This window comes from Pezoporus flaviventris, unplaced genomic scaffold, assembly GCF_033815535.1.
Source record: "Pezoporus flaviventris isolate CSIRO_AGI_PZ_B2104156 unplaced genomic scaffold, CSIRO_AGI_Pfla_v1 ptg000005l, whole genome shotgun sequence".
Classification (NCBI taxonomy): Eukaryota; Metazoa; Chordata; class Aves; order Psittaciformes; family Psittacidae; genus Pezoporus; species Pezoporus flaviventris.
In genome coordinates, this window is record NW_026892553.1 from 16,242,134 (window position 1) to 16,268,585 (window position 26,452).

At 40.7% G+C, this 26,452-nt stretch overlaps 1 protein-coding gene across 5 annotated transcripts in view; it reads left to right on the forward strand.

Moving 5' to 3' along the window:
• Window positions 1-3,897: 3,897 nt before the first annotated feature.
• Window positions 3,898-26,452, forward strand: part of PCDH11X (protocadherin 11 X-linked) — a 491,394-nt gene continuing 468,839 nt past the window's right edge. For 4 of the 5 annotated variants that reach the window (XM_061446153.1, XM_061446156.1, XM_061446157.1 and 1 more), the window contains exon 1: window positions 3,898-4,392. The gene's annotated coding sequence lies outside the window, so the exon portion shown is untranslated. Of the gene's footprint in view, window positions 4,393-4,487; window positions 5,766-26,452 lie in introns of those variants that run through there. The other variant, XM_061446155.1, reaches the window with a different exon arrangement.

Consider the following 26,452-nt stretch of genomic DNA (forward strand, 5'->3'; position numbering starts at 1 on the left):
TATGAAGAATGGTGCAACACAGATAAACATTACTCCTAGAAAAGGTGAAACTTGGGAATTTCCATTATCGAAAAGCAGGAGTAAAAACAGTGCTAGTGCTCAAAGGTCCCAAGTGGGATTTATTTTACATTTGCAGTAAATAGGGATGAGGGAAAAGGAAGAGAAAGAAACTACTCTTCACATAAGTATAGGGAGAATAAAAGTCAGGATTGAGGCAAGATCCTGGTAAAAGATGCAGTTGCAATTTGTTTTCTGAGTTTTTCTATTGCTCTGACAGGAAAAAAGAAACAAAGCAGCACTATGTGAGGCCTTCAAGAGGGACAGACCTCCAACCTCATCTGTCAGGCTGGTGAAAGTAGCTCTTTTTTGTTCCCTGCACTGGTGTCCATATATGCCCCATTCCCAGTAGGGAAAGGAAAGCTTGTGTCTCTTATTTTCTTGCATAGAGACATAAAAGTGAATTATGATCTTTCTTTGAGACTGTCATCTACAGTGGCCTCTCCATGACTTATCTGGGTGACCAAAGGAAGGCCACTCTTGCAATATATTTCATGTGACCTTTGCAAAAATGCTGAGAATTTGTCCTACAGGCAGTGCATTTTTATTAACAGGTTATTCCATGACTGCAAAGCCGGTACTTGTATAGTATCTATGAGACTTTTATCCTTACATTTGGAGAAGTTTATAAAAAAATCAGTGTCTGTGGGAAGAGGAACCACATGAATTGCAATCAGAGAAAGGCAGGGTCACCCCCTGTTCTGCAAGCAAGCCTGTCTGCACAGCACCCAGCACCACAGTCGCAGGGACCTGCTAGTGCACATACTGCATCCAGCATCCTGAAGAATCAGCTGAAGGTGCTCTATGGAAACCATATTTCCGAGAGTTTTCCTATTAAGTGCAAGTTTTAGAAAGGAAACAGGCTTGACCTTCACAGTATGCAACACTTTGGCTCTGGGCCTAGCTCTTTTCACATGTGAATGGTTCCTGTAGGGCCTCTTCATGTGCTTAGAGTAACAAACAATTTCAGGACTTAGACCTTGATCTGAATCAAGGGTAGCAGCAACTCCTTCCGAGATACAGAAATAAGTTTGTTGGTAGCAAAGTGATGTGTCTGCTGCATGGACAGAGTTAATCTTCTCTGTCTTTTGACTCTTCATGTTCGTGATGTAACCGCTTTGGTTTGTAAAGGGGTTTGCCCTTTTTAAGGGTACCACTTTCCTCCAATATTGATTAAATAAGCCGTCTACTCCTTCCATCTTGGGGGGTTCCTTTTAATGAAACAGTTTTCCCTAGCATTGACTTCTGGCTGTGTATTTCAAACACAGTTGAGGCTGAACTGCTGGATCCACTGTAGCTTATCCTCAGATGCCACTTTGAAAAGCAGGATGGGTCATTCCCCTCCAGACATGCCACTTGCTTTCCTTTCGGAATGGCTGATGCTATCGCAGTTGATCACTCTTGCACAGGACAAACCACCCTATAGGTCATTTCCTCTCGCAGTAATATTCCAACTCCTTTCTGTATATTTTTTTTCAAGTAATAATCTTTATTATCATTTCATCTGAAGCAGGGGGGACAAGAATTATGACAGTGTCCATACCATACACACAAATTCCTCCATCAGCTGCTCCTCCCTAGGTGTAAAATACAGTCATCTGTTAGGAGATGCCTTCTATCTATTGCAACAAGACCTGAATGCAAAGGGTATTAACAGGATTGACAGCTGGTCTTAATCGTGGTGTACACCAAACACACATAGCTGTGCACTGCTTTTATTATGTGTCTTTTTGGTGTTTATATATGCTTTATTTCACATTTCATTACAAAATCTGCAGAAATATTAATAAATGGGTATAACTGATGGTCAGGCATTACTCTCAGCATTGTGCTGCATGGCAGCTGGGACATGAACTCTAATCTGTGGGTGATGGGGTCTGTACATGTGGGTCTAGACATATGAGATGCCTCTGCTGTCTGAACACATACAGGACAAAAATAATGATGTCAGAACTTCACTAAACTTATAGAATTTATCCACCAGTGTAGTAATATACAATGGGCTAGTCAAGGTCAGGTGACTGAAATACAATATGGAAATACAACCTGGAAAACCAGGAATTACATCTCTGTGGATTGTTTCAGCATGGCTGATGGCCATGCAACTGTTCACTCCATGTCCATATTCAAAGAATCCCACTGAATGTGTGAGTTAACAGGTAACATGGAGAAAAGTCACAGAATGACTGGGGATTTTTAGAAGCTGTTTTTAGAATTCTCTGATCCTCTCTCTTCTATACCTTTATTTCAGAGAAATTCTGGCGTTTCAACTATATTTAGCGATGAAAGTGAGACATCACCTACATCTCGCTGCAGTGAAGAAGGTAAAACAAGGCTTTCACATACATTTTCATACTATTTTTAAAGAGACATGTGCAAAATGTGCTGTTTAGGGGAAGTGCAGTGTCTTTTCTTGATCATCAGAAAAGAGTTTGAAACTGCCTCCTCACCCAACAGCAAAGTACAGAAAAAAAAAGCTAAATTATTTACTCATAATTATTGTGTTCACTGAGAAGCACTTACTGCAGGCATCTGGCAAAATACTGCAAATAATTCAAGATACCCAAATTATTAAAACCAACACCACAGATTAACCATTAACTAAACTGCATTTTCAAGCAAGCACTCATGGACAGCCGAGCTCACCAACTCAAATCCGCTCTGCAGCGCCTGACCCTGCACTCAGAATGCACGGGCTGGGCCAAGCTCGCTCCCCCGAGCGCCGCTGTCGCTGAGCGGTGCCCGGCTCGGAGGGACACCCCGGCCACCCGGGGCCAGCGAGGCGTCCCCAGCAGCTGGTCCCCGCCTGAGGCTGCGGCTGACCCCGCGCTTCGGTTCTGCCGGCTCCCAGAGACCGCAGACCCGAGCAGCGCCCGACGAACCGTGCGGGACGCCCGCCCGCAGGGGCCCCGCGCCGCGGCCCCACGCTGCCTCCCCGCTCCCCGGGAGCCCGACTCCCGCCGCCGGGGCAGGTGCCGCTTGGCCGCCGGCCCTAGCCCGCTCTCTCCCTCGCCACGGGAGCCAAGCACGGAGAGCGGGTCCCAACTCTACGCCACCGCACGGCGTCCCCGGCCCGGCCCGGCCCCGCGGAGGCATCGCGCGTTGGCGGCTCCGCAGCGGAGAGGGAGCTGCGCCATCGGCCGGCAGCTTCTCCGGCCCCATCTCGGGCTCCGCCGGGGGATAGAGGAGGCACCCCCGTGCTGTCGAGGTCGGCGGCCGCCTCCGTGGGCACAGACGCTCTGCCCGCCGGAGCCGAGCAGCCCGAGAGGGTTCCTCTTCTCCCACACCGGCACCGCCGCGGGGCTGGAGCAGGCGGGAGCCGGGCGGAGGGAGGCAGGGGCGAGCCGCCGGCTGCCTGGCAGCCCCGAGCTGGGAGCGCTGCACCCGCTCCGGGCCCGAGGGCCGGTCCTCCCCGCCCCAGGCGGGGGAGCGCGGGGAGCCGCCCGCCGCAGCACGGCCGGCCCCTCTGAGCCTCTGCTGCGGGGCTGGGGGTGCCGGCGGAAACCGGGGCTGCCCCTCCCGGCGGAATGGCGGACCGGCCCCATCGCCGCTTTCGGGGGATTCTCCGAGAGGAAAAGGCAGGGCGGCTCCGGGAGGGGGAAGCCCCCTCGGCTCGGCTGTTCGCATCCCCGGCGTCGCTCCGCCTCCTGGTGCTGATGTCAGCCGCGGGGAGGGCCGGTTGGCGGCGGCAGAGCGGGGCGCGGGCGGCCGCGGCAGAGCCGAGCCGGAGACGGAGGAGCTCCCGCCGCCGGGACAGCGCAGGCTGCGGGGCGCCGCCGGCAGCGAGCCCGCGCCCCCAGGGCCCCGCAGCAGCCGCGCCGGGCCAGCAGCCACCCGCGGCGGGAGGCGGCGAGCGCCCGGCGGCTTCCCCGCGGGGGACCTGGCGTCCCGCAGCCGCTGGCCAGGGAAGCGCTGCCCGCGGAGCCGCGCCGAGCTCAGAGACCCCCGCGCAACTCGGGTTCCGCGGCTGGACCTCTGAGGACTGGCGTGGGGCTTCCCGGGCGCGACTGCGTTTCCATCCTTTTGCGGCTGCAAAGGCAAACGATTAACTAAACCCAAAAGAAATAAAACAAACTCAGGCTCACCTAAAAGTTAGGAGACCTCTCCCCTCCCACCCTATTTCTTTTATAATCTTGTTCCCTGTGTGGAAGTCGCTTATGAATCGTGCTCGGCACGCTGCATGGGAAGAAGCAGCTTGTGTTTTGGATCGAGGATTTGCTGTTGCAAAGCGGTCTAACTTCCATGCAGCGGGGCAGCCTTCACTACTCTAACCGCCTTGATGGTGTGCTAAGGAGCCCGCGCAGATTGGCATCTTGTGCAGAGAAGGCACTGAAGGTAAGAAGGGGCTTGTGGAAAAGAGGGGTTTTTATGTTATTTTATATGGTATTTTTTGTCCAGCATCCCCCTTTCAGCAGACCATCAGCAGTATCGATAACCAGATAAAATGCAAGTCTGCTCCTGTGAAAAGTACGCGGAGCTCGCAAGTGACTGCAGGAGATAGATGTGCTTTAGTCCGGTACGGCAGCGTGGCCGCGGTCCATGCTCCCACAGCGGCCAAGACCTGCCTCCGGCTCCGGAGCGGGGGACGAGCGGTCGCGGTCTCTGCCGGGCAGTTTGCATTGGCTGCTGCGTGTGGTTGAACGTGTGTGTACCCCATTGCCGCCCCAGAGCATCCAGCGCCCTGCTGGAGTCGCTGGGGGCTGCAGATATAGTGCCTAGTATTAATGAGCGAGGGAGAGGGGTGGGAAAAATCCATATGGAACATTTTATTGATGTGATCGTAATCCTGTAATGGAGATTGCATTAAATGAGGATTGCATCCTAACGCCTAGCTGCTGTGGAGAGACCGGGAAGCAGAAACTGTGCTGGATTGTAAATGAAGTTCTTTGATTGAAGGATTTTCTTGAACCATGAAGGGATGTCTGTAAGCTTAAAGTTGCGGTGTATGTGGAGTACCAGAATGGGATAGAAACCAGATCAAGCTGAAATAGGTTTTCATGTACTCGGGCTCTGGATACAGTTAGAATTGGTTAGAGGCATTGCAGTGATGGCCAATGAATTCTTGGTTTCATATATGGAGACCACAGCAAGGCAAGGAGGGAGGAAAACACGGCAAGGCAAGGCGAGAATGTTACCATTTGGGAAGAGAAGGATGGTTTCTTTGTGACTTGTGCCATAATGGCACTAAGCTCACAGCCTGCAGAACCCTTGTAGGTGATCTGGGAAGCAGAGGATTTATCTCACTTGCCTTTTGCAACCTTGGTGTAGCTTCCTGCAAGAAGTAGCTGCCAGGTGTGCATCAAGAGGCAAACAGGGACTCACCTGCCCCTCTCGGACAGCAAAAGGAGCTGTGAGCTTGAAAGAGACGAACTTGATCCCCCTGATCCCCTCTGTTTGAGCCTGAGTTGGTAATACATTTTGAGTCATTGTTGCTGCTTATCTCAGTTGGCAAAGGAGGGGAGAAGATGTTGAACTTGACTGAAGCACGGCAGACCTGAGGTAGATATTATGAATTCACCCTTGCATTCTTTTTGTGCTAATTTTTATTCTGGCATGGAGAACTGAGCCACAAAGAGCACCTTCCTCAAGATTTACTAAAAGGAAACCTGATGAGAACAGAAAGATTAAGCCAAAGCCAAATTTTAACTTGCTTGCCATCAGTGGAAGTGGCATTGACCTGTCAGATCACACAGGTAAAAAGATGTAAGGTAGGAATAAAGTTACTTGTTTATTTACTAATGTTACTCCCTCCCCTCCCCAAGTTGGCATGCAAAGAAATATCAGAGTGGGAAAGCACCATTTCTTAGTCTTTAAGTCCTAACTAATGTGAGCAGCAGAGTAATTCCTGTGGGAATACTCAGCAGCATTTATCTGTAACTGCAAAAGAGCTGGTTAAATCCCAAATAACAGAGAGGAAACCAAACCCAAAGATCTGATGTTATCAAAGTGATCTGTTCTCCCATTTGAGTTGTGCACAAAATGTGATGCGAGAGCTCCACAGTTCAGCCTCTCTCTTGCCGCATGTTTGGCATGAAGTTGAGATGGAAACACTTATTTTACATAAAATGAGGAAAAGCAGTGTAAGCGCATTGAGTTCCTCTGAAGCATTTTATTTTGGCAAAAGATGACTTTTCGTGAATTGTAAGAGATGGGTTTAGAATATTCATGGCTAAACTCCAGGGAGCTTAGTGTTAGCTCAGTAGGCAGAAGGTTCTTCCTCTAAAGAGATAGCTGGAAAAGATGTGTTTAAATTTCAAGCCATATTCAGTTGAGACTGTTGATTTCCACGTTTTAATATAATTTGTTATGCTTCTTAGGGGAATGATGCTTAATCTGGAAAATAAAGCGAGTATTCCTAGCTCACTTTTTATAGCAGGAGCAAGCAGTGTGCTTTAATTGTACTTCTGCAAGTGCAAATGTTCCAGATTTGACTGTATTTTTTATCAAATAGCAGCTGAGGAAAATTTGTCTTTTGAAACCATGGTTATCCGTGCAGATCTTGGTCTGTATTTTGCTACAGGAGAATTCTGCTTCATGGCTGCATTGTTCATCCTTGCAGCATTTCTTTAAATATGAGCCTTGCTACAGTTAAAGGATAATTTATATTCAATGTAGTAGGGTCTGCTCAGTGGAACTGGCTTTATACATCACAGCCTCTGCAAAAAAGGAGATCAAAGATCTGAACCTGTGGTCCTGTATTGCATTTGTATTCTACATGGACTTGAGTAATCTTATACCGGAGCCATTCACACTCCCATAGTTAAGGATATGTCAGTCATTCCATTAAAACACCCATTTGCTTAGTGATTTAACAGCTAGTTTTAAAAATAGGCGCAAAGCTTAAGTTAAACACATTCACATAGTGGGAAAAAAAAAAGCTATCCTAAGCAGTGGAGTTAAAATAACATTTGGCATTTGCTAATAGAGCACTGTTAAGTGAAATTTATAGAAAGCTCAGTAGAAAATAATGCCTGCCTATAAAATTTAGAGATGAAAAAGGGGAAAAAAATCCTTCCATATTTAGGAAGCCCCTTGTGGATCCAGGTGAGTGCTTATACCTGGATTGTAAAAGGGCCTGAGATTGTTGAGCCGGCAGTAGGGCTTTTCTTAAAGGAGAACAGTGCTGGCTCAAAGTAGGGGTTAGTCATATCTTAGTTCAATGGTTCAGTTTCGGATTGCATTAGATCCAATGCCATTGGCACTATTCCAGTTAGCTCCTTTGGGAGTTAAGTCACAAGAACAAGAAAAGCCCCAAGCCCTATATCTTAACCAGTGAAGTTCTCCTTTCCCTAAGTGAAGTAGAACTACACATTTTTGAAACATGTCGATGGGGTGAGTGGGGTGTTCAAAGCATTTGGGGGCTGCTGCGGCTGAAGAGAGCCAGAGAGAGCACCTGAGAGCAGCCGTTGTGGTAATCATGCTTGCCACTTTACACAACCTAAACCTAAGTTTACACTTAAACACCACCTTCTCTTCTACAGCATCCCCACATCTTTGACAAGTGCCTATCTCAGTTAGACAGCCATCTCCTAACAGTGAGGAGGTTGCTTCATCTGTGCAATAAAGTGACTGTTTACAGTAGCTTTTTGCATATTTCAGGTTAGAATTTAAAAGACCAGAATTAAAAATACATGTGAATTCAGTGTTCCAGTTGCACGTGTTGTCTGATACCTGTGTTCATGAAGTGGGTTCAAGATACAGATTGCTGTATCCCAAGTATTTTGGATGGGATGAAATAAATGAGTATTATCTGAATGAAAGTTTTGTCATTGAACTAAAAATTCGTAAGAGGGATAATAGGCATCTGTCCCAATTCCCTCTTTCTGCAATGAGGTCACCGGGAGGACATTTGTAAGACTTGTCTGTCTTTAGCGCAACGAAATAGTGGTGACTGTATCTTTCTTAGGTCTTCGGAACATTCATGCTCCTTGCAAATATACAGGCAAGTAATATGAAACAGGAAATTTCGGGTGGAAATGGGAATTTGATTATCCCTTAAGATCTGTGGGGAGACTCCCATTCTCATTATCCAACGGTAAAGTAAGGAAAAGAGGTTTAAAACAGTCTTTTTCAATTACGGTCTCTGAATTAGCACTGACTTGCCAGGAAGCATAAAAGCTTCTATAGCTTTTGCACATGTAAAAGCTCCACTGAAAGGAGTTTAAACTGCCCTTAAATTTGTCTTTAAGATGTTATATTGTGAATAAGAGTGGGATTAGTGGAAAATACATTTGGAGTGATAATAACAGTATTTCCTACCTCTGGTGCAGATGAATAAAGAGAGATATAACTTTTATTTTTAAAGAAAAATTCACTGTCCCATTTGAATGAAACCCCACCAAAGCCGCCTCACTCACATAGGGGGCTTCATGAGCACCAGGGAGAGTTAATGTAAAAATTAGAAATCAGATAAAAATGCCTGTGGAACTTAGGCTGTAGATACAATCAATTCACAGTAGTTTCGACAGTAAATAAGGAACTATAAAAGTTTTTTCTGTACCTGGGTCATAATGAAGCATTCTTTTCATGTGAAGTCTTTTGTCATTGCCTTTAACAAATATCCTGTTGAAAATTATTTCAGATACACTTAGAAATCCCACGTTTTGTCACAGACTACGTAAGATTCAGCATTCTTCAACCAACGTAGCCCAAGCCAAAGCTTCCTGCAGTCTGTGGGAAAATTCCTATTGGAACAGGGCCTTCCATAATTGCATCTTGCATTACATGAAATTTTGCCACTTGTTCGGGAGCTTGGCATGTTGATGTGGGGTAGAAGGTGTTGCTGTAGAGGAGTTTTGCTTGCAAGGATGTCAGAACTTTGCTGGTTTAACAGCACTAACTTTGCACGGAAGTTCTTTTGATATGACTGTTGTTTACCTTCAGTTAAGCTGCAATAGTCTCCTTGAGGATTACAGAATTTCAGGGGAATCTACATCAACAGATCAGCAGTGAGCTAAATATGCTCTCACAGGTGAACGCTGAAGTTATTGGAGTCTTCCAAACTCAACAGTGAAATTACAAAGGTGGTATTTAAAACCCATCACTGTGGGGTTTAACATGGCAGTGCACTGTGCTCAGAGACTTTGCCTGCCTCATCCTCCTGCCGGGGGAGCATCCTGCACTGCGTACTACTTTGATTTGATCTGGTTATTTTGGGGATGTTTTTGGTCTAGAAATAAGATGTCACTGGTGATGTGCTCTGTTTGTATATCAGTGTTTACCTCTTACAGCCTTATGGACATGGTTGTATTATTTTTGTAGGAATTTAATTAGTAATAATGTGTGTTTTATGCTGTCTACTGAAGTAGCATGAAATCCATGCTAAAAGGGAAAAAATGAAGTAAAAGTTTGGAGCGCTTTAGGCACAGCAGGTTTCATTTAACCTGCTACTAACACCATCATTGTTATGGCTCTGTGCTATCTTGCTAAAGAAATAAATGTGTATGTATGGAAATTTGTGTTCTACTGGATCTGTGATCACATACATGGGCACACTGAAACCAGTTTTGTCACCAGCTTTAGTTCCTGGCACATACAATGCACACATATCCACCAAAAGAAAAGTAAAAAGTATTTAGGGGGTAACAGAACTGAAGGTGCCATTGCAATGTAGCATAGGGAACAGTTATAAACCAGGCATGAACTGCCTGCCTTTAGCTGTAAGGCCGATTTCATTAGAAGGTCACATTTTCTGATAAGCCTCCTGAGAAAGGAAGTTTCATGCCTTTGGGGTGGAACTGGGTTTTATCTCTGCTACTGGAAGTCACAGTTTATAGTCATTTAAGCAGGTTTTGTGGTTGCTTTTGTAATTATAAAAATATGGATCTCCTTGGTTTTTGACAAATGGGCATGAAACTGTGTGTCCCAGCAGGCACATGGTTACCTGGATCGTTGGTTTTCCTTAGGTATGCTGGCAGCTTCCTGAAATGGAGCATAGCTTTCACAGGAGTCATTATGTCAAGGTGAAGGCTGGTTTCACAAACTGGGAAGAGATTTGCTTGGCCCTTGTATAATGTTTATGATGAAAGATCTAGACTTGACTTGTTGATGTTAGATAGCCGAAAAGTGTGCCATAGCATTCTCTAAAGAAAAGTCCAGAGCAACTCCAGTGTTTGAAACTTCATTAAATAGTGATTTAATAGGAACTGTAATGTGAATATATAACTCTGAACTCGGATAATTTGGGACCTCACTGTAGTAGTTTGTTCAGATTACAGTTGCTGCCAGTAATTTATAAATACATGCAAGATAGAAGGCATGAAACTAAGGCTATCATTAAATGGAGTAATGGCGTTACTTTGTCAGTCATTTAATTGACCCTTGGAAAATGTACATGGCAATGTGTTGTAAATTAACATCTAGCATACAAGGCAACACAGGAATAATGTTGGGAATGAAAATTGGGAATGACATGCATAAATTTAATTTTCTCTTCATCTCCCTGCCTTGTCCACATGTGAGACTTCACCAGAATGAATGGACTCTGTGCAAGGTTTCATAATGGTTTCCTCTAATCAGACTGCTACAAGAGACCAGTTAAGTTTATGTCAGACAAGTATGTGTCATGTCCAGTTATCAGAGAGTTCTTTTTAAAATTCATATTCAGGAGATCTGTAAGTTTTTGACTCACCAAAGAAAACTGGATATCAAGTAAATCAGAGGGTTTGTTGTCCTAGTTCATTGGTTACAGTTTTCTAAGACAACTAAGAATGGCCTTTTCCTCTGGCCAAGCAGCAGCTGCAGTAGCAGGTATTACTGCTCCACTTTCCATGGTTCTGCCATAGACTTGAGGAAAACAGTCACAGATGTGTACGTATGTAATAGTTTATGGCATTACTTAAATCTGAGGAATGAAAATTATAGAGAAGTCCTTAGATACTAGAAAATAACTATTTTAATTGTATATAATCAGTCTGGAATAATGATGACTACAAAATAGAACATTTTGGTATCCACATACTCTTCTCCTGCCTTCTTGGTTTTCATATATAAGCTCTTTAAAAAGACAATACCTGTAGGATAACCCTGTAAACTATACTTCCTTAACCAAAAGAAATATTTTAAATACCTCTTCAAAAGCGTTCAGACTTCTGGCCCATCAGTTCTACTTATTTTTTTTTTGTATCTTCAGTCCAATATCAGTTAGTTTTTATCTTTCACAGTTTAGCTTTAGCTACATATACAAAGAAAACTGTTTTCAAGACCTGCTCTGAAGGTACCATAAAGCATAACACAAGGCATGTCTGGGAGGAGTTCACAGAACATTAGCTCACAGTGTTTCAAGGTATAGGGGGGGAGGCAAAAGACATTTGGCATATCAGAAAAGAGTGGACCACTTGAAAAACAGTGAAGGTGAGTCAGAAAGCAAAGACATTAATAGTCTGAGAGATGTGTTGTGTGTGCATGTGGTCAGAAGCTGCTCTCTGAGCTGAGGAGTAAGGTCAGCGTGTGTTGGATGTCAGCAGCGTTATCATGAGGAGCGAACCAGTAAATGTTGTGGCTGTGGTCCTGTGCCAGTGCTGGGCTCTGAGCGTCACTGAATGACACAAAGCTTGGGTGCTAAAGGAAGAGGAATCCTTGATGACCAAATGCCAGTGGCTGGCTAAAGAGTTTTGGTGTTGCCTGCGGCACTTGTGAATGTTTTAATGAAAGCACCTACAAATTCCTGCTTTTCTCTCCTGTCCCCTGACAACAAAGAAAATTTTGCCCACTCTTTCTCACCTTTTAAATTTGATTGAATCATTTATTAGAGCATAACATTACAGAGTAGAAGGATATGTTCTAATAGAAGAAGAAGTGTCATTTTAACAGGTACATTAAAACTTGTTAATAGCCCCTGCCTTCTTTTTCCAACAAGGAGGAGACAAGTAATAAAGAATTCAGGTTCCTCTTCAGTGATAGAGAAACTGAGTTTCTTTTGGCTCTTTGAAAACAACGTGTCTTTGAATTAACTTTGTTAACTGAAGTTGAAAAGCAGGAAATGAATAATTTTACCATGGAACTGAAGCAGGACAAACATTTTCAAAAGGACTTCTGTAGTTTGGATGTACAAGTCCCATTTTCAAAGTGAGCTGGACTCCCAAAGAACCTAAAGCTTGTCTGCTTTCAGGAATCTTCTGAGTGATTCTGAAAACAGTATCATTTTTGTTAAAGACTGTTCATAGTAACAGTTTGTACCCCGTCCATGTTTTCTTACATTTGAGTATTAGGGACATTAAATCTAGTCACATCCACCATTCAGAACATGGTGGAAATCAAGGATGGTTATTCCATCAAAATCCTAAAAGCATAACTCTGAACTTAAGCTAAAAACTCGCAGTCTCTACCAGAGTTGTACAGAATAAGCTTTTTTTTTTTTAAAAAAAAAAAAAAAAGGAATTATGTCCTTTTATGAACTTTATTTTATTCAAGCAGATTTAAAATACTTAGGAGGAGCAGAAGAATTAGAAAAGCTGTCATAGAGATGACTCTATTATAGTAAGGCTGTACAGTATCATGGTGTGGGTTGAGTTTGAGGCCTGTTACTTCTTATTTAACATTCTGTATTTTGTGGCTCATCATGTAGACATGGTTAAGCATGAACCAGCCTGTACAGCTGTTAACTTCAGCACTGGAAAAAGACCTGGTTATATTTTAAGACAATCACACTAAGCGTGAATTCCAGTCAGAAGGAGACCCTTTTAACTTCTTCTGTTCATCTAAACTTTAAAATTCAGCCAGAAAAGCTGAGACAATAAACAGAAGTTAAAAGACTGGAGGAAGAGTTTATAGAAAGGGAAAGAACTGGCTGAAATTTGCCTGATTAAAATAGGTTATTTTCATTCATTATGGAATGGTGGGCTAAACCTGAAACCCAGTGTATTGTCCCTTAAGTTGGAGAAAACGGTAAACATGCTGGTACATTTGTTGTGATAGGACAGTTGTTTTTGTGATTGTATTGCATTACACAGCTCAAAATTGGTAAGAACTTTCTAGCAGTATGAATGGGTTTTGGTCTGATTCTGTGTCTGAGTAGCTCTCTTTGGAATCACTGTGTAGGGTATTTCTAAATTACCAAAAATCTTAATTATTTGGGAATGCTTAGCTCCATGCGCTGTGTTATACACAGCATAACAGTAGCTGCTTTCTTTGGACATCTTTTCATCTTGGTTACTTAAAGTAGATTTCAGAGGGGTTTTTCTATTATTTAACATCAATGGGAAAATAAGAGCTTAATCTGGCTTCATGTAAATGCCATTTGCTATGAGTCCCCTTAATATCAGTGTTTGTTTTTGTTGTACTGCACTTAACAAAAATGAGTATTTAAGAAATGCTGTCTGAATCAAAAATAGTACAACATCAGTCTGCAAAGAGTGTATGGTCTCAGTTCCTTACATGTAATTCATTTTGGCAGGTACAGTACTTTTAGGTTTTATTGTATTATAAACAGTAAAAAAGCTTAAAAGAAATCATTGGAAAAAGGTTTAGAGTAAGTGATTTAGATGAGGCTGGCAGGTGGTACAGTGTGGCTATTGCAGAATTAACTACATTCCCAAAATTCAGTCACTTCAGAGTACTGGATCTATGCCTTGATTTAGTCATTGCTGAAGAAAAGTCAACACTTTGCTGATCTGCTGAACTGTGAGACAGTGGCTGATGGAGATAGGAGTGAACCAAAAGAAACTGCTTGCTGAAAAATTTGGGATGCTTCAGTGATCAAAGTGACAGCTTGGTCAGGACATCTCTTTAACTGCTGTGTACATGGTTGTATGTATATATGAGTACGTAACACTGTGACATTGCAGATATGTCTGATGGGGAAGGCAGTAAAGTGTAGGGAACCTCTAAGGGACAGTGCAGCTAGCGCAATGAAATTCCAAAATCCTCAATGCTCTTGGAAGCCACTGCAGTAAGTTAAATACCTGTTGATGAGCTTCACAAAAGTTAGACATGCTCAGATATTTAGTCTGATCGCTGAGGGAATAATCATTTTTAATAGACTATTTTGTGATCCATAAGAACAGATTAGGGATGCCATCCATCATTTTGTGAACCACAGTTTCGGCAGATTTTCCTCTTTTCCTTTTCCTACACGCAGCTCTGACTGATGTAGTTCTTATAACCTCAGCTGTAACTGTTTTGGAGGGAGGAACATGTAAAATCCCCTGTGGGCTGGCAACGGCTCATTTCTTTCTCAGATTTTGGAGATCCTACTCCGTTTTCTGAAGGACCCTGTAAATGGGAGCCCGAGGTGTAGTTACGTATCTCAACGCTGGTTGCTATTCTTGTCTCTGTGTGCGCTGGCTGGGGTAATTTTGAACTGGGATAACCTTGAACTGAGGTTATATAGACAGGCTGCCACTTCAACAAGTCACCTATTCACAGTCTTTCTGCAGCGCTGTTCTGAATACAGTTTAAAGGACTGCTTTTGATCTATGAAATGCTTTAGTTTTCTTTCTCCTTCTGAGGAAGACCTGCTGTATGGTTTTGTTCTTCTGTAAAAAACAACGGGAAAGCAGAAGCTTCAGCTTTATAAACCAAGCTGAGGGCAAGGAAACCTGAGACCAATTCTTTTTTGTTAGGTCTGCAAGACCTAAGTCGACATTCAGAGCTGTAAGACAAACACATTAATTCAGCTTTTTCCTGAGGGTTTTCTGGAGTGGACACGTTAGGTGGAGTGTAATTCTGTTTGTATTTGTGAAGAGTGTTCTGCTGATGCTTCACGTTGATGGTTTAGTGCTCTTTACTACAAGAGTGTCTGGTTGACTAACAGGTTCCCTACAAAACCACTAGAAATGCAGTTTCTAGAGAGGGTCCATATATGGACTGTGTGAGTAAGAGAATAAGATAAGGCTGAAAATAGACAATATTGTTATGGGCAGAAATGTAAGTACTTTTGCTAGACAGAAGAGTAAATGAAACCAAGGTTATTAAAAATTCTCCAAAAAAAAAAAAAAAAGAAAGATCTTTACAGAAGCTCTAATTTATACTTTGTTTCAGCATGGATTTATTTGTTGAAGCAGGCACTCAAACAGAACTCATAGACTGGAAAGAAGTGATGAAGGTGTCTGAGTCTCAACTAGGATTCATGATTTGCTGCTGTTAGAGTTAGATTAGACTGCTTCTTTGTTTCAGGTACTTTCACTTATTTTCCATGCTGCCTGTATAACACGATGTCATTGGTATGTTTTTTAAATGTGTAAAAGGATCATGATGACTGCATATGCTAAATTTAACTGAAATTTATGTTTAAAGTTATTTCCATAGTTTTGCATTGATTTATGTGGGCCAATTTTAACTGAAAGCTCAGCAAAATACTGAGTGTACTCATTCACTATTTTCCACCCTTGCGTCTTGCTGTACCATTTCACTACCCATTCTGCTGCTGCTCTTTGAACAAGAACACTTTCCCTTCAAAACTACTCTGGTGTTATTAAAATATTACAGTTTGCTGTTTGCAGTTGATTTGTAGTTGCTTGGCCATTAAACAAAGTCGTTCCACCATGATGGACTGTTTCCTTCAGATGACATCAAGGGAAAGCTTCATATCCTAATGATTTGTTTATCTTCATGACTGTGTATAAAAGGCTGTATTGCCCTTGTACCATTAGACACTCTCAGTCTGGTATTTTCAGAACCCTGCAGAAGTGGATTTTAAATAAATGAACAGAGCAGATGGTATACAGGGGAACCTTTGGTAGGCCAAGAAATGAAATCAAAGTTTCCCGAGTTCCAGGATGAACCCTACACAGGGACTCATTTTCCATCACTAGGAAATTTAATACTAAATTGCTGATCTACAGCATGTTATAGAATGTCCTAAATATGCAGAATATTCATAGAAAAAGTGTATGCTGTGGAGGGAGATCTGCAACATGTACTCTATGCTTGCTAGCACGTATTTTAGACAAGGGGCTTAGGCTTGCTTTGAGATGATCAACCCTGATGGTGCTGAATATAAAAATGTCAGTATAATTAGTCATCTCCAGCAAAAAATGATTTTTGCCATTTTATTTTCACTGTGTGGAGGAGGGGATGAACTCGTTTTGAGTTGCTCTCCATCATTTAGGTTTCCTAATTTTGCCTTCGACTGGGAACACTTAGCAGTGACTTTTTTCCATTTTGTATTCAGGGATGGGCTATTTTATAAGACAAATCTTAACTAAAGAAATGCTGTGATGAGCGAGTGTGAACCAGTGGTAGTTCAGAAAAAGCTGTTCCTTGACTGATGCTCAGGAACAGGACACAGAGCCGTAGATGATTAGGATATAAAGTGAGCTATCTAGGCTATTCTAGTGCTAATCCAGACTCTCTCTATTAAGCTATACAAGTGTTCACAGTAGAGACTTCACATTAAACATTCTGAATCAGGCACATATATATGAACAGATTCTGTTTCTGTGTAAGTGCAACTACAAGAAAACAGTGTCATGCAGATTTAAGGTTGTGTCCACAAACAGACGGTTGTTCCGGTCCTTTCCTTATTTGAACCACCATAAAAATTCTCAAAAGATACTTGCATGCAATCATAGCTAGACAAGATAGTGTAATTTAAACGTAGAGTTGCCATCATGAGTAATGTGTATGGGTTGTATAACCATTGGGAAACCTCAGATTTTCAATTTCCCTTGGAATGTGCTCATTATTAGAAGGCATTACCAGAGTATTGTTTGTTGTAAGAGAAGAAAATCCAGTTCAAGTTTTTAATGAATCTCTTGAGAGATTCATCAGATTTACAGGTTAAAAAAGCTGTAAACATTCTGCTGGGAGTAGTCATTAAAGAGAAGATGAATGTGAGTTATCTGTACATTTCTTTTGAAACAGAAACCCTGAAGATGATTTACAAACCAAAAAGCTGTTTCTTTTTAAATGGTCTGTACTGCTGCATTATGTAACGAAATGCAAAGAATGATTAAAAATAAGTTTGCAAGATGAGAAGCAGTTTCACTATTTTGTCTGAAGACTTTTACAGGGAAGACAGCACTGATCTGAATTTGAAGGGAAGAAGCCCGAGACTAGCACTTAATCTCTAGATTAGAGAAAGCATTGCAGCAGAAGGAAAAAAAACCCTTGCTGCAAGTTAAACAACTTAGAGACCTTATGAAAATTAAATAAAAATTAATTAATAAAAGGTCTGTAGATTAAAAGAATAAATTCCTAAAAACTCAGCTCAGTCCTCTGGTGAGTTACTTTTTTAGTAAATCAAGAAGTGCCAGCACAGGACTGCTAAAAGGCTTGCCCTTCCACCAAGCACTTCATACCCTCGATTGCTCACTCAAGCTTGACTGCACCAGCAGCATGCTAGTAAAACCTCATCATTTGTGATGAAACAGTTTGTTTAATCCTTAATTTTTTTTTTTTTTCATTTGAAGTATTACAGATGCAGTGAAGGGAACAGTTTTGAATATACTGATAAAAGAGAAAATGTAAATACCTATTTCTAAACTAATGGATCAAAAATGGTTGCTTCAAACTTCTAGATCTGTCATCTAAGATTCCTCTCAACACCTTTTTTGTGGTTAGTAGCCCCTGCTGCTTCAGAAAGCTCTAGATCTGCCATGAAGAAGACAGTTTGTTTGTTGTTAGGAGGAATTTCAGCATTAGTTTTGTTTTGTTGGTGTAGCTCTTCAATGAAGCATAAATGCACTGAAAACTTGGATAGCAACGGAACGTGAACTGTGTCCTAACCGCATCTGTTGAACATAACAACAGTAGTTTCACATTCATTCAGCTTTCCAAGAGGTCACACCCTTTGCAAATAATATGCACAGCAAACTGCTGTATTCACAGAGCCTTATCATTATGAATAGCATGAATTTCAGCTGACACTGCCATTCACAACAGGATTCCACCAGGTCAGTATATAACTGTGAATCTGGTCTTAGTCACACTGGAAATATTCAGCATTCCAACATGAAATCACAGTAATACCAAGAGTATTGGTACTTGTGCTGAATTTTCTTCATTTTCTTAGTATTTTCGAAAGAATACACTGAGTCTTCCAATGTATGTGTATGGATGGGTTTCTTACCTGTACGTATGAACCTGCTGTGGTCATAAAAGTCTTAACTTATGTCCTTGGTCTGAATAAATATTGAGTTTACAGGTTTTGAACAAGCTTCCTCAGGAAGCAGTCCCAGTAAAATTAATCTCTGATTGGAAATACCCATGTGCAGAATCCTCTTCAGTAGACTTCAGTCATGGCATTTGTAACAGTGCAAATGATGATGAAGGTAAAAAGACAGGAATAAAGACATTAAGTCCACTCTAGCTTAATACTCAAATATCACAAACCATAAAGGAATGTACTCATTCATGCAGAATAAGTTTTTGCAATGTAGCCTACTGGTGGTTAATGGAGGGTCTTGTGACATGTTTTCTAGTGTTTGGGTATGTCTTAAATATTAGTGTGGCAGCATGTTAGATCTTACGTTCTTTACATTCCCTTTTTACAGGAATGTACACTTGGCCTGTAGTTTCTCTAGATGACTGGAGAACATTTTGCCAGTTTTCATGTATCCACTGTCCACTGCTACCTTTCTGTGCCTGTTTGTCTCCCACAATCTCTACTTTTCCCACAGATGCAGGCCCAAAAGCAACATGTCTTCTTATGAAAGCAATGGGTTCCAAATGATGATTTGACATCCTGTGACTATTTCCTTCACAAAGGCTTGCAAGGTTTTAGGAAAAATGCTAGCTAGTGCACAGACAGTTTGGCTCTCAGAGCCCAGTGTTAAGGTTAACAAGTTGTAAATAGCTTCATGTTGCCATTATCTCAAACCCCTGCTGCTTTCAGGACATGATGAGGACTCTAATAAGAATGCTGTTCATGGCTCATTTGTTTTTTTTTTCCTCCCCTTCTCTTGCACAGCACTTCCTGAAGAGTAAGATTTAAAAGTTGGATGGCTTGTGATGGGGTTCTGATGCAATTCGTGCATCTTAGTGACCAGTATGTTACTGATAGAACTCTAACAAACATCACTTAGATGAGGGGAAAAAAACAAACTGAACTATTTATAGAAAGGAATCTGTAATTTTGGATTTTTTCCCTACAAGACTAAAGACAGCGTTAAGAGAGATGAATATATTTACAGTATCTAGTGTAAACATTCATATATGTATAAGATTTTTTTACAGCTATATAAACGTGCACATCTTGATTGATGTCTGTTGAGCTGTGCTGACTTACAAAAATACATGGATTGTATCTGTCATGTCACTCTAAGTTACAGTATTTCTGTTTTTCAGACATATATAAAAATTCAGCTTGGTGTATTTAATGAAACAAAATATTTTCAGCACTTAAGACCTGCTTGCTTTGCTTTTGAGAATTTCTACTGTATTAACTTAGGCATGTATGCTCAGTCAAGCAGTCACCTTTGGAAAAATGTTAGTAAATGAATCCTTATTAGTATATTTTTGTAATGAATCATCAGTGTGAATTTGACACTGATACAGGAATACTTAGTATATTGAAATTTGGAATGCTGCATGATAATTTCTTTACAAAAGCAAGCACCAACACACGATCACTAAAGAAACATTAGACTTGGATATACTGGGAAAGAACTGAAGCTTTATGTCATTTACCTATTCGTATTTTCTGGCTTAAAATGCAGGAAAAACTCATATGATTTGATTTGAAGAAGAGTGAAATGTGTTCCAAGTAGACATAAAATAGCACTAACAGCAGTACTACACTAGGAGCACTGGTGGCAGTACCACTCAGACTACCCAACCAGGAGCAACAAAATTCTCATGAGATGATTTTTCGCAGGAGTTTCTAATGTCTCAGAATAAGAAAAAGAAAACAAATGAGGCAAACCTCATCCCATTGATTCTCTGTGTCAGGAGCTGATGGTCGTTATCAAGTAGTTTTTGCTAATTTTATTTTAGGTGGGAAGGAGGGATGGAGGAGAGTACCTTGTGTTATCTAGGAGCACTGTGTCGTGCTGCTGCCTAAGATATGTCAGACCCTGCCTTGAGCCCACTAAAGTTACAATGGAGCTGAAAAGAACCACCCATGTAGGAAGGAATTAGACAGAGTCCTAGAGGGAAATTTTGTAGCCGTGAAGACATGGTTGCAGAAGTACATGGTTGAAACACCTAAGTACTGAAGATGAATATGCTGCAACACCAAGGCAAAGTGCCAGGATGAAGGGAAAGTGTTCAAAGATACTGTGGCATTGGAGCCTTGCAATAAAGAGAAGCTTTGAGGCAAAACATTGAAGTAGTGAGCAAAATATCAAAAAGCCTGAGACGTTTTGCCAAGTTAGCAGAGAACAAGAACCAGGGCGTACATTAAATTCTTATGGAGGAGCACCCAAGTGCTGAAGGAAATGCTAAAATGTTCAGATAAAATTGATGGTTCTAATGCAGAATGCTTAACAGGGAAAAGCAAAGTGAGAGTTGAGTAGCTTCAAACTGAATGGCTGAACACAGGAACCATGGCAGTAGTCAAACTAGTTCATTTCTTTTAAACTAAGTTTTTTGGGAAGCTGATGTTATGATTCAGGCTGGGCTTGATTGGTAATCTGCGTACGGCAACACCAAATGATTTAACGGTGTTTGGGGACAAATGGGAGACTTTTTGCAGAGACAGTTATTCTAACACAGAAGACTATTGGTTTTTTACTACAGAGGAAAGTTATGTAAGAGATGCAGAAGTGCACCCTTCACAGTACTGCTATGTATAAAATCCAAATGGGGAAATTAGTTTGATAAAAATGCTCCTTTGGAGGCTTGAAATCTACAACATGCTACCCAATGACACCAACACGCCTTAAGATCAAAGGCTTGTTTAATAGCTCAATGACATGTTGGCAGTTTTATAGGATATGAATCCTACTGCTCAAGATCTTCAGGAAAGTTTACCTTAACTCACACCCATCCGATTTCACTTCTGCAAAGGGAATGCATGGCACTTCAATAAATGGGACTTGGTTTTAATATAGAGGAAGTATATAATTTCTTCAATATTCAGCTCCCTTTCTAGTCATGTCTTTTTTGTCAGTATGTGTTTATTTTAGAAGTAGGAAGGGGACTGTAAGGTAGATGATGTCCTGTGACTGGTGTGGAGATTCGCTGAAGGGAAATGAGATGCAAGTTTTAGCAGAGCAGAAGACACTGCCCTACTAGCTTATTTTCAGGAAAAACGTGATGAAACTGTAGAAAGGGGGAAATGGGTATAAAATTGCAGACTCAACTCAACCTGAAGTAAACTTGACTCACTGTAATAATGGTTGAAGAACCAGAGTGATGACAATTTGTGTGTGAGATTTTATCTATGTAAAGTAATGCATATTTGTCATGGTTCAGTGCACCTTGAAAGGGAATATGGTGTATACTATATGCATGTTGTTGTCCATGGAGTTGGCAAGATGCCATTTAAGTCTGCATTTCTGTTCATGAGAGATTGCTCTGCTCTCAGCTGTATCAACTATCGCTTTAGGTAGGGACTGCCAGTGATACTTTCTTGATTGTTGCAGAAATCTTTTATAAATATAAGATTTTTAGTATGATGCTAAGAGGTTTTTTTTTTTTTAGTGTAAGGGATTTTACAGTTCTGATTAGTGTGTCCATTATCATATCACATAAATATGACCTCACCTGATAAGACCAATGTTGTTTCACTTTACTTCACCTGTTTGTTCAGATAGCAAATGACATCTGCTTCCACAGTATACAGCATCTTGTGTTCTCTGCAGGTTCTGACAGATTGATTGCAACAGAACATAGATGAATGTATTTTCCTTGCACATTCAATATGAAATATGGAAAATATATTTTGATTACCATCTTCCATAATGGCCTCTTCCTGGAATAACAAGAGTGATGCCTAGTGCAAGGTTTAAAAATGTTCAGAGGCTAAATCACACAGATGTGAACAGAAGGACCCATCAGCTTGGAAAAGAATGATCCTGGAGCAGCCAAAATTTCCCCTTTACCCTTTAAGTGTCTGCAACATAGGTCTGTAGCACTGAACACATTGTAACTCCATAGGCACTGGAAATTTGTGGGAGAATTACTGGAGATTCAGAACAAAATCTGTCCATGATCCAAGTCTCTTTTGGGCAAATACAGCATGCTGGAAACTTGGGAAGAGTGTGCATTATGTAACCAGGCTCAGCTTCACAGTCAATTTAGGAAAAATGACATTTTGCTTCCCAGAATGAGATCTGGGTAAAGAAATTTTGTCTTGATCAAATGCAGCAGCTGTTGCAGTTTATATTCAAGTGTGATGCAAATCAAGCCCCCATTTCTGCTCTGTTCCATTCTGCCCAACAAGGGAACGGTTGTTGTTTCTTTATTTTCCCGAGGACTGGCCTGTGTTTTGACCCCAGAAATTATGAATGGTAAAAAAAAAAAAAAATTATACAAGTTCTGGAAAATTGTAATGACACATATAAACAATTTAAAAATACTTAAGTGATGAATCTGTGTTGTAACAGCCAGCTGCAGTACTTATAACTGGAGTATGTTAAACCATTTAAATATTGCAAACATTATGTACAACAGATCTTGTACTAATTCATTATGAAAACAGCAATTTCATTTAATCATTTATTAGCTATTTATAAGGTGTCTGCATATTAAGTAAGCATACAGATTGTTGTTCAACCTGTCGACCAGTATAATGACTGCTTAAGTGTCACCCCTGTGTAATCACTAGCGATTGTTTTGGGTGATCATTGCTCTCAACTACTAGTTACTGTCATGATTGTGTGGTTCTGAAACAGGTATCTGCAATAGAGTAAATGAGGTTTTTGACCCCCTAAAAGGGGAAAACCCCCAACAAATTCCTCAAAACAATGCTCGAATTTTAATATAAGTAATTCATTCCTTGTTTCTCTTCACTTCTGGAACTTATATTTACCACTGTCATAATACAGACAGCGAAGCTGGCTGGCTAGAAACCCTGTAAAATCTCTGCCTGTAGAGGTTTTTAAGATCCAGCTGGCCAAAGCCTGAAGCAATCTGGTCTGAATTTAGCACTGACACATATTTGGGCAGGAGACTGTACTACAGCCCTTTGAAGGACCCTTCCAACATCAACAATTTGGGGACTTCCTATGAAGTGGGGAACTAAGCAGAATGCTATCAGTTATGTTATGTTTGCATCATCCTACTCATCTGATGATTAAATCTCATCATGATTAAATCATCATCATCATCTGATGATTTGAGAACCTAAGTCAAGAATTTCCCACCAAAGTTAAAAATATCCAAGGGCTTAGGCTACGAAATCCTTAGTAGCCTAGAGCATGACTCTTATCTATGTCCCATTAATATTTACTATTTTGGAAATAGTAGTGTATGTCTTTCACAAATTGCAAAGATCTTTGCTTGAGCTCTAAATAGCTTTACAGCACAATGTCAAATGCTAATTCCAGAATGTGCATTAAAGTATGTCTAGATTGAATATGACTTAATAATAATTCTCAGAGAATGCTAGAATTCTTATTAACAGGATTATTTATCACATCTAGTCTTACTCCTAAAATGAGTATGTGAAGATCAGAAGAGGCCTTGTAGGGTTTAAAAATCTTGGACGAGGCTACTGCAAAATTGCTACAAAACATACCTTCTCGCTATATAGTCCTGTTTGTATAGGTACTTACAGACTATTCAAACCTTATAAAGTGTGAGAAAGGGATAAGACTTTGTTGCAATAGTAATGTTCACACAAACCTCAAAAATTCCATGGTTTATTTTTCCTTTCCCAAGTAGATAAGTATAAAAATTCCTCTTGCCAGCAAGGACTTGATAGACTGCTGAAGATTTCAAAACTCCAGCAGATTCCCGTACTGATACATCACTTTGTTCTTTCAACTTGAAACTCGTAGATGCAAATATTTAGCACTGAGGTATTTAAGGTTAGCTACAGTAGGCATTTCTTGTGAGGTGAACAGACTCTCCCAGACAGTGACAGTGTGAATTATTCACTGAGGGATTTGGTATTGTTTGTGATGCTATATGAAAATGCACCTCCATTAGCTTCATTCTTTTAAATATCTATATTTTTGCCATTTTAGTTAAAACTGAGGCTACAGTTTGTTGTAAATGTCTGTGTTTCATGTCTTTGATCTATAGCTGCATACATACAGATTTATGAGAGAGGTTTCTTTTTGAAACCAATTTTATTTTCAGTCGTGAGAGTGAAATTTCCCTCTCTAGGCACTTCAAATTGAAAAAAAAAGAAGCTTGTTTAAAAGAAAGACAGTGACAAAAGTCAGCAATTGATAACATTAAACTGGAGATAAGGAAAACTGTGAAAAGCCAGAATCTTAAGTCACGCATCAGTACATGCGGACCCAGTACGGTGTTCAGTCAAAATGAATACTGTTTGAGTGCTAGTGATTGAGTGTAAGGTATTTCAGGAATTAATGACAGACTGAAACTGCTAGCTTGCAGTCATCAGGAGAACTCATGTGGCTATTAATTGCCAGGAAAACCTGCAATGAAGTCTTCACTGCTACTAGAACTTGCAACTGATGGAGAAAATGATATAGATTCTTTTTGCATAACAAACATTCATTTGTTGTTTATCCATTTCTCAGTGTTTGTTCCTATCACCTAAAAGTGTTTCCAGAAATAGAAGAGAGGAAGGAAATTATCCAGATTTATCTACAAGGGCTTGTACAAAGTACTGCTTTTGCTGCTGCCTGAGAGAAACATGCCAGTTGCAGGCATCAGTAACTGAACTACCAAAACCAACATAAGCCCAAGAAGAACTCAGCAATGGCAATTGCCAAATAAAGGACAGCACATAAAAAAAAAGAAAAAAGCTTCATAAAAGTATTTGTATATCAACTTGCCTGGAACCCCAAAGGGAGCTTTTGTGGAGAAGTAGCATCACTTGACATACATTTAGGTATTCTGAAAATGGAGATTGACAGGAACACATACATATCCTGCTTGTCTTGCCATTTATGCTCTTTTTATACCAGTGCACTTACGCTAACTTAAATGAAATTACATCCTGATGAAATATGAAATTAAACTGTCTTTAATGTTACTTTGTCTAATATTAACTTCCAGAAACCCATTACCAGAGGTTTAGAATGAGCTGTTTCTTGAATGGCTGACTGCAGTGAACTGTAACACTTTGCCATGAAAATTATGTACGGAAAGCTCCAGAATACTGAGTACTCAGGACCAAGTACCAAGATCCTGAGGGTGCAGTACGTGACAGACCATTTCTGAGTAGCAGAATTGGCAACCAGTGTCCAATCCAGTTTCAGTGAGCACAGAAGCCAATAAGCGAAGTTACGAACTTGTACTCTTCACAAAGCAAATCAAAGAGAGGAGAAACCACATTTGATAGTTTAACAGACCTTGGAAAGCTCTTGCTTCCATACTGCAGCCTCATTCTGTGTTATCATGTGAATATCCTTTTATATGCCACTAACAAAGTAATCTCTCTAAATTCCTTTTCAATTTATGCTTAACCATCCTGATTTGCATGCACATAGAAAAGGAAATGAGAAACTTTTAAACCAAAATCTATATTCTTAGAACTTGATATTCAGGCTCATTTTTATGCATGGAATTCCCGTTAAGATTACTGGAAGATTTACCTACAAATCTTCCATCCTGGAAGAGTGATTAAATTCCCAAGGTTTTATGAGAAATAAGAAAACTGTATCTTGCTTTTCACTTGTCAGTTAATGCTAATGAGAAGCATGTGTAACTACACTCTTGTATGTTTAAATTGACCAAAAGGTCCGTAAGAAGCTGACTTGAAAGCTAGAGTTGGAGAAGAATCCATGAGTTATTCATGTCTCAGAGGAAATACTTTTTGGTTTGACTTATGCTTCAGCTGCTGAACAATTTTTACATTTTATCTTCCTGCAGGAAAACCACCTTTAATAAGAATGTGAATCCATGTGAATGTGTGTAAAGCAGATTAATTGCATGGGTATCAACTAAAATAAGTCTCATGTTTCCTAAAACCATTTAGATAACAAGACTTTGTCTTTTAAGGCTGCTCTTCAATATGAGGAGTTATACCTTCTGTTGGAACTACTGGTTAATCTGAATATGGAGTCAGTCACTTAAGTGTGATGTAGCAAAAAAATTCTATTCCTATTTAAATTAAAATACATTGCAAGCAACACACCCAACTGCATAACGTCCTAGAATATTGCTTCATTTTCTGTTTCTAGTGTAGCAGCACAGAATGATTTATTTCCAAGTTTCACCACCACTCTCTAACTTGTGGCAAACATTTGTTGCATCATTTTGCCAGATACATTATACCAGAGGATTTGAATTAATAGAGGCATCTTAGTGTGGTGGTGATGAAAAGCCCAAAGAAAGGTCTGATTATTTAGTCTGAGCTGCTATACAGTAATATACTGTGCACTGTACACTGTGCTGCTGTTTGAATCTATATGGTGAATCCAAGCAAGTG